General features: G+C 46.5%; 1 protein-coding gene across 7 annotated transcripts in view; it reads left to right on the plus strand.

Annotated features, from left to right (window-relative positions):
• The window catches only part of RARB (retinoic acid receptor beta), a 447,193-nt gene that overhangs the window by 281,593 nt on the left and 151,970 nt on the right, over window positions 1-13,630 (plus strand). Inside the window, exon 1 of one of the 7 annotated variants that reach the window (XM_070364227.1) lies at window positions 9,918-10,047. The exons of the other annotated variants lie outside the window; for them this stretch is intronic. The gene's annotated coding sequence lies outside the window, so the exon portion shown is untranslated. Of the gene's footprint in view, window positions 1-9,917; window positions 10,048-13,630 lie in introns of those variants that run through there. 7 annotated transcript variants of the gene reach the window in all.

Here is a 13,630-nt window from a genome sequence, read left to right on the forward strand (position 1 = left end):
TGCACAACAGCATAAATCAGCTGTAAGTATCGTTGTTGCTGTTCAGTGGCTCAGTCGTGTCAGACTCTTTGCCACCCCGTGGATGGCAGCACGCCAGGCTCCCCTGTTCTTCACTTTCTCCCGGAGCTTGCTCAGACTCATGTCCATGGAGTTGCTGATGCCAGCCAGCCATCTCATCCTCTACCGCCCTCTTCTCCTTTTGCCTTCAATCTTTGCCAGCATCAGGGCCAGCAAATACATATTTCTATAGATAAAAGAAATATGCCCTCCCCGGGGAGCCTGCTCCCCTATCCCACCCCCAGGCCGTCACAGCGCACCGGGCTGAGCCTCCCTTGCTCCACAGCGGCTTCCCGCAGCTCTTTCACACCTGGTTGTGTATATGTGGATGCTACTCTCTGAATCCGTCCCACCCTCTCCTGCCCCCGCTGCATCCGCACGTCCATTCTTGACGTCTGCGTCTCTCTCCTGCCCCGCAGATACGTTCATCTGTACCATTTTCCTGGATTCCATAGATGTGCGTTAATAGGCACTATCTGTTCTTAGCATATCAAGACTTGCGAGTGATGTGGAGAAGGGTGATGGGAGGTGAAGACTGTTGAGGTTGATCAGCACAGGCACGAGCCCCTGATCCTGGAACGATGGTAACTCTGCTTGAAGGGCCGTGGACAGGCGCTGGGCCCAGTCCTTCACTGTGATTCATCGTTGAATGTGCACGGTGATCCGGTGAGGGCTATGAAGTTTTTACAACAAGTGGAGACTCAGAGACATTAAGGAACTTCCCAAAGTCACACAGCTAGAGTTAGGATTTGAACCCAGACCAGCAGGCTTCAGAGTTCACATTTCTAGCCACATGCCTCAGCTTGTCTGTCAAGATGGAAAGTTCCCCGAAGAAAGGAATGTCCCCAAAGACCTGAGCCTTGAGGCCTTCTCACAGCTGGTAAAAGTTTCTTTGAATTATTTTTTCAAGTTTTCCGTAGCAATCTCTTCTTCTTTTTTTTAAAAAGCTTTACTGAGATTAAATTTACATATCATTCAGTTCAGGCTTTTAAAGTATACAATTAGTGGGTTGTAATATATTCACAGAGTTGTGCAACTACCACCGCTATCTAATTTTAGAACACTTTCATCATCTTGAAAAGAAAATCATAGTGGTTCATTTTATGTGTCAACTTGCCTGGGGTGCCGTGGGGTGCCCAGATACTTGGTCAAACATTATTCTGAGTGTTTCTGTGAAGGTGGGTTTTTTTGGTCTCTCTTTGCTTTTTATTTTATATGGCAGTATAGTTGATTTCGGAGAAGGCACTGGCACCCCACCCCAGTACTCTTGCCTGGAAAATCCCATGGACAGAGGAGCCTGGAAGGCTGCAGTCCATGGGGTCGCTAAGAGTCAGACACGACTGAGCGACTTCACTTTCACTTTTCACTTTCATGCATTGGAGAAGGAAATGGCAACCCACTCCAGTGTTCTTGCCTGGAGAATCCCAGGGATGGGGGAGCCTGGTGGGCTGCCGTCCATGGGGTCGCACAGAGTCGGACACGACTGACGAGACGCAGCATAGTTGGTTTACAATGTTGTGTTAGTTTCACATAGACAGCAAAGTGATTCAGTTACACATACATCCATTCTTTTTCAGATTCTTTTCCATATAGGTTGTTAAAGAATATTGAGTAGAGTTCCCTGAGCTCTACAGTAGGTCCTTGTTGGTAATCTATTTAATATACAGTAATTGTGTGCTCAGTCACTTTAGTCATGTCTGACTCTTTGCACTCCTATGGACTGTAGCCCGCCAGGCTCCTCTGTCCATGAGATTATCCAGACAAGAACACTGGAGTGGGTGGCTGTGCCCTCCTCCAGGGGAGCTTCCCAGCCCAGGGACTGAATCCGTGTCTCTCCTGTCTCCTGCACTGGCAGGTGGATTCTTTACCACTAGCGCCACCTGGGCTGCATACAGTACTGTTTGTGTGTTAATCCCAAACTTCTGATTCATCTCTCCACACCACATTTCCCGCTTTGGTGACCATAAGTTTGTTTAGCAATTTCTTTTATTTTTTTTTACTGTTTATTTGTTTATTCAGCTGTCAGGATCTTCATGACATTTTGCGGGATCTTTCCTTATAGCACAGCACTCTCTCTGTGGCGCATGGGTTCCAGAGCACGGAGTTTCCAGAGCACGGGGGTTCCAGAGCTGGGTTAGGGTTAGTGGATTCCAGAGCACAGGGGTTCCAGAGAGCCGCGCGTGGGTTCCAGAGCACGGCGAGGGGGTTCCAGAGTGCGTGGGTTCCAGAGCGTGGCGAAGGGGTTCCAGAGCGCAGAAGTTCCAGGGTGCATGGGGTTCCAGAGCGCACCAGCTCAGCAGTTGCGCTGTGTGGGCTTACTTGCTCCTCTGCACATGGGATCTTCCTGGACCAGGGATCGAGCCCATGTTGCCTCCGTTGCAAGGTGGATTCTCAACCCCTGAACCACCGCAGAAGCCCCAGCAATTTTCTTTTTTAAGAACTCAAACGAAAGCACTTTGACGCCCTTGTCCCTCTCACATGAAGAAACAGTGAGAAATCACTGTTAGGGAAGAAGAAAAATCAGCCATGTTAGAGCATCTCTCTAATCTGAACACACCATGTAGAAACATAAGAATCTTTGAAAATGAAATCTCCCCCAATGCGTCCCTTGGAGCAGATGTGTGTCACCATCTCCCTCGCTAGCTCAGTCATCGGGTTCCTCCACTAGAAGCTTTGCGGGTGTTTCCGGTCGCCCCCTACGCCCTGGCCTTCCCGGAAGACCCGCCCCTCCTGAAGGCATCCCGAACCTGCAGACAGGGACAGCAGAGCCATCACACAGCCTCGGGTTTCCCTCTTGTGCCAGATACATCCTGGCTAAGGAGGTGGAAGTGGTCCACTGGCAAGAAAGGGAGCAACCGCCCAGGGAGGGGTCGGGATCCCTCCTCTCCCCTCCCCAGCAGAGCCCCCAAGCTGGGGGTGGGCGAGCCACGTGTGGCCTGAGTTGCACGCAGAGTCGCCCGCCCTCGGACCCTCGTCTTGTATATTCTCGGCAGGGAAGGTGAGGGAGGTGTTCCCGCCTGCTCTGTACATGCCTCCTGACCCCGGGGTTTGCTTCTAGGGGACTTTCCTACCACACTGCTTTGACTGGAAAGGAGCAAGCGCATTCTTGCTCCCCCTTTGGCTTCTTTCTGTTTTAGTTTTCCAGTTTTACTTTTGGTCCTTAGGCATGGGTCTGCTTGACATGGTCTGTATTTTCTCAAACTTGCTGCCAGGGTCTCTGCCAGCCTCCGGCCAAAGAAGCTCTGCAGGATCACAAGACAGGATGTCAGTGTCCTGTCCTCGCCCCACACCGGGGTCACACCCGTTCTCTTGAACCCAAATCACGTGCCTGCCAATTCCTGCTTATCCGCTCCCTACTGTATGACCTCGAGCAAGTTCCCGCACTAGTCCTCACCTCCAGTGTCTTGACAGGAAGTATTTTTTAGAAATAATGACGAGCTCACTCATAGACCCATTATGGGGTCAAATGAATTAATACATGTCAAATGCTTAGAACAGGATGGGGGTGGTGCCTAGCCCTGCGTACGTGCTCCGTGAGTGTCGCTGTTAATATCGCCCTATCATACTTGTTTGCCGGGATGAGTTTCCTGTCGTCTAAGGTGTTGGTCACATTAAAACATGGCTTGCCTACCTGCTCCCAGATACTCCAACAAAGACTCAAATGTCATGTTCTGTTGTTTACCTGGTGTGAGCCCAGCGGTGTGCTATACATGCTTGTCATCCCCATTTCCCAGATTAGGAAACTGAGGCCCAGGAAGCTGACCTGACCTTCATTTGTACCATTTCTTTCTTTCTTTCTTTTTTTTTAGATTCCACATGTAAACGCTGCTAAGAGGCAGCGTCAGGAACTGGGCCCCTGCCTCTGTCTCCCTGGCTGCAGGAAATTTTTTTTTTTTTTTGTCCTAAAGTTCATCCCACAAGGAGTTTCCTTACCTTTGAGCAGGGTTCTTCAACCTCAGCTTATTTCTAATCTGGACCAGACAGTTCGTCGCTGTATGGGGGGTGGGGGAGGGGTGTCCTGTGCACTGTGGGATGTTTGTTATTTGCTCTTATTTATTTGACTGCTCTGGGTCTTAGTTGCAGCACGTAGGATCTTTGTTGACACATGCGGGATCTAGTTCTGTGACCAGGGATCGAACCCCGGCCCCCTGCATTGGGAGCTTGGAGTCTCAGCCGCTGGGCCACCAGGAAAGCCCTGTATAGTTGATTTACACTCTTGTGTTAGTTTCAGGTATACAGCAAAGTGAGTCAGTTTTTTATATATATATATAAAGTGGATATGTGTTTTTTAGATTTTTCCCATGTAGATCCTTACAGAGTTTTGCATAGAAGTGACCTGTGTTAACTATTGGCTATCTATTTTATATATAGTGGTGTGCATACGTCACCCCAGTCTCCCAGTGCATCCCAGCTCCCTCCCTTCCTCCTTGGTAACCATTAAGTCTTGTTTTCCACGTTGGAGATTCTAGCTCTGTTTTGTAAGTAGAGTCACTTGCACCACTTCGTTTAGGCCCCACATATAAGCGGCACTGCCTGGCACCTGTCTTTCTCTGACTTACCTCACTCATGAATGATAATCCCAAGCTCCATCATATTGCTGCTTGTGTGCCTACTAAGTCACTTCAGTTGTGTCCATTCCTTTCTCCAGGGGATCTTCCCAACCCTGAGAGTATGTGTGCAACTTGCCTGGCACAATGTTCAGTAAGTGATGGTCAACCCAGACCTCCCCATCCGTCCACTTTTCCCTGGGACTGAACCCTCATCTCTTACATCTCCTTCATTGGCAGGTGGATTCTTTACCACTAGCACCCCCTGCTGCAAATAGCACTGTTTCATTTTTTATGGCCGACTAATATTCCATTATATATATACATGTGCCACATCTTGATCCATTCCTCTGTGGGCATTTAGGTTGCTTCCGTTTCTTGGTTTTCGTGAAGAGTGCTTCTGTGAACACTGGGGTACATTGTGGGATGTTTGGTAGCATCCTTGGCCTGTGATCAATAAATGCCTGTAGTTGCCCCCAGTTATGGCAGCCAGAATCTCTCCAGACCTTGCCAACTATCTCTTGCTGCTGCTGCTGATGCTGCTAAGTCGCTTCAGTTGTGTCTGACTCTGTGCGACCCCATAGACGGCAGCCCACCAGGCTCCCCCCTCCCTGGGATTCTCCAGGCAAGAACACTGGAGTGGGTTGCCATTTCCTTCTCCAATGCATGAAAGTGAAAAGTTAAAGTGAAGTCGCTCAGTCGTGTCCAACTCTTAGCGACTCCATGGACTGCAGCCCACCAGGCTCCTCTGTCCATAGGATTTTCCAGGCAAGAGTACTGGACTGGGGCGCCATTGCCTTCTCCGAACTATCTCTTAGGGGGCAAAAATCAGTGTTAGTTAAGATCCACTGTTCAATGTTTAAAAAGTTGGAGGGAAAAGTGGACGGATGGGGAGGTCTGGGTTGACCATCACTTACTGAACACTGTGCTGGGCAAGTTGCAAACATACTGTCTCTTTCACCAGCAGAAATTTTAGGATTATCTGCAGTGTCCAAGAGGACACTGGGGTAAGAGAAGGAAAGAAAACTCTCTGGCCACTAAAGTAATCAGGGGCAGAAGAGGGATCCCAGCCAGGCGGTTCTGGCAGCAAAGCCCATGACCTTCCCATCACTTCCTCAAAGGGTTTTCAGCAGGTTCAGGGCATTTTAGTTCTTTTTAGGAAACAAGAAAACCCAGATGATGAGGATTGAATTGGTTTCTAAGTTATTTTGAAGCCACTAATATGAGTGTATACCTGTAAAATAACAAGAAAATATAACAAAACGACACTTCTTTGCAGCAAATGGTGACCCAGTAAGTACAGCATTACTTTGTTGCAAAAGAGGGGTTGGCTACATTCTAGTGTCTTTACCCTTGAACTTACTCAGAGCTGGGAAGAGTGGCAAAAATTTCCATGTGACAAAATGTACTCTTTTAAAACTATTCCCCTAAAGTATCCTCCCCTCATTACTTTTCTGTAAGGCTGGTATCAGTGTGATTTTCAAATATATTTATGGGATATAAGCAAAGAATTGTATATCTAAGATGATATACATTTTAATGCTCTTGTTTTAATTCACTGTGGGTGTAAGAAATTTGAGCAGATAATAGAATGTTATTTGTTAGTGTAATAATTGCTTTTTAAGAATTATGGGAATCCTGATTGGAAGTAGAATATAAGACTGAATCATTTGGTGTGGAGATTAACTCTTCAGGGACCTTCCTCTTGCGATGCAATTAGCTTCATCCATACTGGACTCCAGAGACTGGGTCTAGCGTTTGTTGCGTTAACGGCTTCCATTTCTGATGCCTCTCTGCTCACATCATTAATAAGTAGTTAGATGTGTCGGGCCGTTAAGTGATTTTAAGAGAGAATTTATTTGAACCTGTTACACGCTATCTTAGTCTGTCCTGGAAAATAGTGATCTAAAGCATCGTCTGTTACAAACGTCACCTAAAACAACCTAGGAGATAATTTTCGACTATGTTCCTTGAAGCAAGAAAGCATATTATAAAAATGAAATGTAGGTGTTGAATGTGTCATAGTCCCTTAGGAAAATACGACAGCGCTTCCCATGGTAAAAGTCAGTCCCAGGAATAATTTCTGCTGCTGGCCAAGAGCCCAGGCAGGTGTAGCTGCAGTACAGGAACATCAGTGGATCCTCCGCCCATCTCTCTCGATAAGGCCTAGACTATCTTGTCAAATTTAACCATGTCTTGATTCAAGTCAGTGTTTGGAAAATTATAAACATCGATTAAAAGAAAAGGAGGTACCCAACCCTGCAGTTCTCCAATGCCAGTAAATAGGCCCTAGCACATCACACCTAGCGATGTTCCTAGCAGAGGAAGGAGATGGGTTAAAAACCTTTAAAAGCTGTGGGTTTGAGTGAAACAAGAGTAATAAGGAGACTTCCCTCGAGGCCCAGTGGTTAAGACCTCGCCTTCCAATGCAGGGCCTGTGGGTTCCATCCCTGCTCCGCGAGCTAAGATCCCACGTGCCTCCTGCTCAAAAACACCAAAACATAAAACAGAAGCAATATTGTAACAAATTCTATAAAGACTTTAAACATGGTCCACTTAAAAAAAAATCTTAAAAAAAGAGTATCTATTCAGCCAGTTACATCTCTTGTAAAACTAACAGTCTTTGTGTTTAAATTTCTGAGATGCTAAGGCGCCTACTTCGGGGGCCCTCCCTTCCCTTTCCCCGGGGGCTGGAGGCGGAGTCAGTGCGGTTCTGCCTTAGTTTCAGACTAGGAGGCAGCCCTGGGCGCTTAGTATGTGCTCAGTAAATGGTGGGTGCTGTTAGTTCAGCTCTCCAACTCTGACCCCCATCCGCCAACTAAAACCCACTGCCAAAATTCCGTGGGAGAAGATGCAGGCTTCTGGTGAGCATAAACACACTGGCAGCCTGGAGATCTGAATAATGTACTAACTGCCCAAGGAGGGGAGGGTTCGGGGCGGCCCTGAGCAAAGGGGAAGCCGGCACAGTCCCCGTGCCAAATTGACTCAGCAGATTGTTTGGGATTCCGGAGAGGTTAGGACAGTAACAAGGCATTTTTATGTCCGGGTGTCTCCGATGTTGCTGCTGGGCCTGGGAATTATCTGGGGCTTTTGTTAACATGCCTGTTTGGATTCGGCAGGCACTTCTGGGGCGGGGCTGGCGGGGCGCGCGAGAGTCTCGCCTTCCACCGGGGTCCCAGGTGGTGCCGAGGCAGGGGCCGCAGCTTGGAAGGCCATCCTTCCTTTAAGGGCTTGAAAAGCAAAGTCCTCCCCGCCGCTCTGGTCCCCTGCCTGTGCTCAGCACCTGTTGCCCGCGCGGTGAGAATAGCAGGGGTTCTCAGAGCGCCAGCCCCAGCCCTGGGCTAGCATCCCGGGCGACCCGGGCAAGCACACTCCCTCAGGGTCACGGGCAGGTTACTGAGTCAAGACTGCCGGAGCCCGCCCCGGCGTCCCCCCCGCCCCGACCTCCCCTCCCCTTCCCCAGACCCGGGACTGATCTCGGAGCTGCTTAGGGATAACAAAGCCAGCAGAGGAGCGAGGCAAGACCGTTCCAAACCCGAGGTTTTTTTCTTTGGCAATCACCTAATTTTCAAATGCGATTCACAGATTTGAAAAATCCCCCGAGTGTGGAAACAAACCGCTTTTCCTGAAAGATGATTAAAAGCAGACCCCGCCCCCACCCCCACTGGAAAATTAAATGAGCGGCCGCAGCGAGGTCCCCCGCGCTCACGTGTAAAGACTATTTTAATAGAAGGGCCGCGTGCGCGCGCGCGCATGCGTACGCGCCCGCAGCGCAGAATCTGGTTCTAATTACTTGTACTTTGGTTGAACTTTGGCGTTTCCTTTGACTTTCTCCCTAATGTATGTGAGCTGTGGGCCTTGCGATCCTGCAGTGCATCCACAGAAAAAGGAGGGGGGGAAATCCAGACCGGCTCTCTTCGGTGCCAACAAAAATGAAACCCAACTGAATGTTTTGACCAAATGCAACACTTTGCGCTTCTCCCTTAATTAGCTGAAACGACTCCCTCCCACCGGGTCCCGGAGCTCGAAATTCCCCGGCGGCCATGCAGGAAATGCCTTTTGCTTTACAACTCCGTTCTTTTTCTTTTAAGGCTCGGCTGCCCAGAGAGTGCATTAAAATGCTGTCTTAATCATCGAAGGTTCTAGTAAAAAAGGCAAGACTTTCATGACGCGGGATGCCTGCCCCGCCCGCGTCTAATTAGGCCCAAGTAAAACCCTGAAGTCTGTCAACATGGCTTACCCAGCTGTAAATTAATTCTCACAAAGAAAAAAAAACAAAGAAAAACAGTATACTGGGCCTTCTCTTAAAAATGTTATCTGCTACTTAATCTAACCTTTAGAAGAATGCCAAGCATGTTAGGAATTGTGAAGGGAGCTATTGTTAGAAGCTTTTTGTGTGTTTAAATGACACTCAGGTGTGTTGTAACAACAAGGACATTTATACTGTGTTTTCTCAGGTGAGTTAAGTTATAAGCACCAAGTCCTCTTAACATGCAATCGCATTATTATTATTTATTTATTTATTTTTGCCCCCTTTTTTAATAAATTAAACCTCCAGAGTTGTGACAGTGTTTAAGAAAGCTGTGACACTTGGGAGTGCTGATATTCTGCTTTTGTGCAGAATCTGGTCGGTGGAGACTTCGTTTAGTTTGCTTTTGTTTTGTCTGCAGACAACCTCGGAGTTTGGAGTCCTTCAGAGCTGTGCTTCTCACAGTGCCAGCTTCAGTCCCTTGCCAGTCCTGGAAGAAAGGGGCAGCGAGAGCAGATGTTTAGAAATGTGTCCAGCAATTTGACAGAGTAATTTTATGTCTAGAAGAAAAGCGTTTTTTTCCCTCTTTTTAACTTGTAGCTTGTGTTTTGAGCATCTTTTCTGAAATTCCTTTTTTCCTGGAGATTTCATTTTGTATCTTTTTCCCCCTCGAGATTTGCTTTTATTACTATCAATCTATGATAAAAAAAAAAAGAAATAGTCCTTTACCATAGATAGTCTGAAAATCACTCATTTAAAGCAAAAGCCTTCCTCACCCCAGCGCCCTGCCCCCCGAAGTCTGCTGCTGATCGTGGTCCAGACACACCTGGAGGAGAGTTAGTGTGAAGGCAATCAAGACTTGGATGGCTTTTCTGCAAGGAAGGTGCCTCTAGCTTTGTTTGCCCGAGTGACAGCCGCCTCTGCGTGGCGGGGACGGAGAGGTTTAGCATATGAGCTAGAAGCTTCCGTCAGTGCAGGTATGGATCGGCTGTCTCCTTTGGCAGCCTGGAGAAGGCCCCTGAGCACCTCTGGTGCTGAGTCTGCTCTGGGCAGGGCCCCGTGGAGCCCAACATCCACCTCGCCGGAGCACAGAGCTTCCTGCTTGGCGGTTCCCTGACGGCCGGTCTGGCGCGCAGTTAGGCTGCTGTTGTTGGAGAGGCAGCCACCTTGAGCCAAAACTGAACAGGACAATAGGTAAGCAGGGGAATAAAGAAAAAGTGGTCGGATGAGTCCTCAAAGGCTGCTTTTCCCCAAACTGAAATTGCCACAGGAGGGCTGGAGTGCCATTGTTTTATTGAATGACACCAGCCTCCACCACCCCCCCCCCCCCAGGGAAGTCTAAAAACTGCGTTCTTTGGCCTGCCTGACATCGCTGAATGAGCTAATACCCGACACGTTGTCTGCTGAGCCTGCAGAGTTTTTGAGCAAAAATTTTATCATTCCATAGACTGATTGTGCTTGCTTGGAATAAGGAACAGAATGTTTGAGGCCTCTCAAGGGCATTTGATGAATCTAACTCTCATTTAAAGGGACTAATAGATTATTGATTTAAGCAGGATGACAGGGAGCAGATCAATGGCCAGGCACTCTGTAGCTGTCTTAAACACCAGAACTGAAGGGAGCTGTGGGCTGCCCACCTGGCTTGTTCCCCACTGTCTTCATTGGGGTCGAAATAAACGGGGATCACGGGGAAGGGGAGCACTAATAAAAGTTGGCCAAAGTTATGTTTTTGCTGTGTTACCGAAAAAGCCAGAGAGTGCCTTGAAGTTCAGATCTGCTTTTATATTGATGCCATATCCTCGTTGTAATTCTGGAGCTCGTGATGGCTTGTTTGCTTAAAGCCAGCTTTGGCAGTCTCACGGCACCACTGAGATTCCCACGGAAGAAGTGAGAGACCAGCGTTTATCCAGTTTGAGGGGATGTTCGACTATATACAGTCAATTAATTCTTTACCACCGATGGGAAACTTTTTCCAAAGATCACTGTTTCTTGCTTCATAAAAGTCTGTTCTATTTATGTTTGTGTGGGGTGCACGCATGGCACGTGTAGGATTCACATTGCAAACCACAACAAAATCAATTCTTTCTTCCAAACAGCCTGGTCACCTCCTCTGGAAGACTCCCATGATTTTTCTGAGCTGAATAAGGCTTATATAGCCCTCTCTGATATGTTATTTATCCGTGGTTCCCAAACTGCTGCAATTTGGATTCACCTGGGAATATTTTTTAAAAAGCGCTGATGCCTGGCTCCCACTCCCAGGCATTCTGGCGTAATCGGTCATAGATACAGCCTAAGCATTAGGAAGTTTTAAAGCTCCCCAGGTAGTTCTAATATACAGCCAAGTTTGAGAACCACTGTATTATATTTCTAATTGTTAGTTTACTCTTCATTGGGCCAAACTTAAGGGATTACACCATGTACCGTCCGTAGCATATAACATACGCTTGGCATGTTACAGCCACTCAGGGAATTAAACAATTAAGCACATGAGCATCCGTTGTACAAATATGGGAAAGTTCATAGCACTGCGGGTGAAATCACCACAGCCTTAGAAGTCCACAGCATTCACTATTGATTGCTTCCAAATAGAACATTTTCATCTGTACAACTATTCAGAAAAAGTCTTCTGATCCAGTCTTTGGTTATAAGTGACTCCCCTCCCCTGGAAAGGCTTTTATGGACGTTTTATAACATGTCTCAGGATTTTGAGGCCTCTCCCCTTTCAGGTGCTTTGGCAAAGTTGCGTGGGATTAGATCGCCTGCAGTTGTTTCCTCTCTTTGGGAGGGAGGGATGCTGGACGCTCTCAACACATGAATTCGAAGCGGCGTATTTATGGAAATTACACCCACTTCTAAAATTTAGGAGGCAGCTCTGACAGCTGAGTCCAGCCCTAACAAGACTCTATTTACAACTTTGCTAAACTGAGCCAGATTAGCTGTTCTACACGGGCCAGTGGGACGTTAAAATACACTCTCCCCACCCTGCACGCAACTCAGGACCAACTGTGGTTGTGATGACCCAGCTTGGGCCCTGGAGGGGAACTAAAGACACACAGATAAAACCCATCAGAAACTTCTGGAAGGCGTTTAGGGGCAGACTCACTTACATTGATAGCTAGGAGTATAAGTTGACACAGCCCCTCTGGAAATAACAAAATAACCATACCTTTCGAATTAATGATTCTACTTCTGAGAATTTATCCTAAGGACATAGTCAGAGATGTGCTGAGATTAGCTACAAAGATACTCATCATGATGGAATGTTTTGTGGGAAAGAATATTTATTGACAAGGAAACAAACTCATGACACAGTAAGTTAAACAAAGTTGCAAACAGAATCTACAGTATAATTCAAATTTGTAAAATGAACGAAAAACATTTACATTCACGTAAAATGTTTTGTAGGACAGATGCCGAGATAACAATAATTTTCTCCGAGTAAAAGGACTGTGGGTAATTCTGTATGGGTTTGTTTTCTTAGATTTTTTTTTTCCAGGGCTCCAGAAGCTTTTAATTTTTTAACTTCTCTGAAATCAGGCTGTCTCTCACAAGCACTCTTGGATCATAATTTAATTGGCAGTACTCTGTCTTTCTTAAATGATAATGTAGAATAACTATGCATTTTATAATCAAGGGTAACTCAGAATCAGTGACACCCAGTAATAACAACGGCAGTAGCGGTATCTTGGGTTTTTTAAAAATTGAAATATAGTTCATGGGCCAATATTGTATAAGTTACAGATGTACACTATAGTAATTCACAATTTTTAAAGTTTATGTTCCATTTATAGTTATAAAATATTGGCTCTATTCCCCATGTCGTATCCTTATTGTTGTTGTTGAGTTGCTAAGACATGTGCGATTCTTTGTGACCCCATGGACTGTACCCCTCCAGAGTTCCCTGTCCATGGGATTTCCCAGGCAAGAATCCTGGAGTGGGTTGCCATTTTCTTCTCCAGGGGATCTTTCCTAATCCTGAGATCAGACCCGCGTCTCCTGCGTTGCAGGTTGATTCTTTGCCACTGAGCCACCAGGGAATCTCCTTGTATCCTTGCAGCTTATTCTGTATTGTTTCCCTAGATTTTAGCAAACAGTGGTATATCATTTTGTACCGCTTTCTTGTTGATGCTGTTCTGACTCATTTGCTTTCGATGAAGCTGATTAGCTTAGTGTGAGGCATCCTTTTGCATCTGTAGCTTGATAGCTGATCTGATGAGCTTTTGTGACATCCTAAATGCGGACCTTCCTATGCAACACGTGCTGTGATTGTGCCAAGCTACCCAGGAAAGACTATCCTAGATTTATCTACTAGGCCTGTGCAGCTCTAATGAATTCATTCCAAGATTCTTCTGAATTATGAAAATACTATAATTATAGTTGATTCTCTTCCAAAGGGATAATTAATTACTTTTAAAGGAAGCAAATGAGTATTTGAAAGCTATTTGGTTTCTAATTTTACCATTTAACAACTTAGAGGGGCATTTGGGGCTTGGAATGAAGACAAAGAAGGAAAATTGGGAAAGCTCTTGTATTAATTCATTGAATACTTATCGATTACCCACCTATGATGTGCCAGAACCTCTTCTGGGCCTGGAGCAGAGTTATAAACATTTCATCTAAGTTCCTTGGTTTCCCCAGACCCATGCTTGTGGGGTAGCACAGGCAGAATATAAAATGGTGTGCACAGACATTCTAAATTTAGACACTAGTTGGGTTTTATAGAATATAAAATGAGATGCAGTGACCAGGAGTGGGAAGGGGCCTCTTATTTAGAAAA

This window comes from Bos mutus, chromosome 27 (assembly GCF_027580195.1).
Source record: "Bos mutus isolate GX-2022 chromosome 27, NWIPB_WYAK_1.1, whole genome shotgun sequence".
In the NCBI taxonomy this organism is placed as follows: Eukaryota; Metazoa; Chordata; class Mammalia; order Artiodactyla; family Bovidae; genus Bos; species Bos mutus.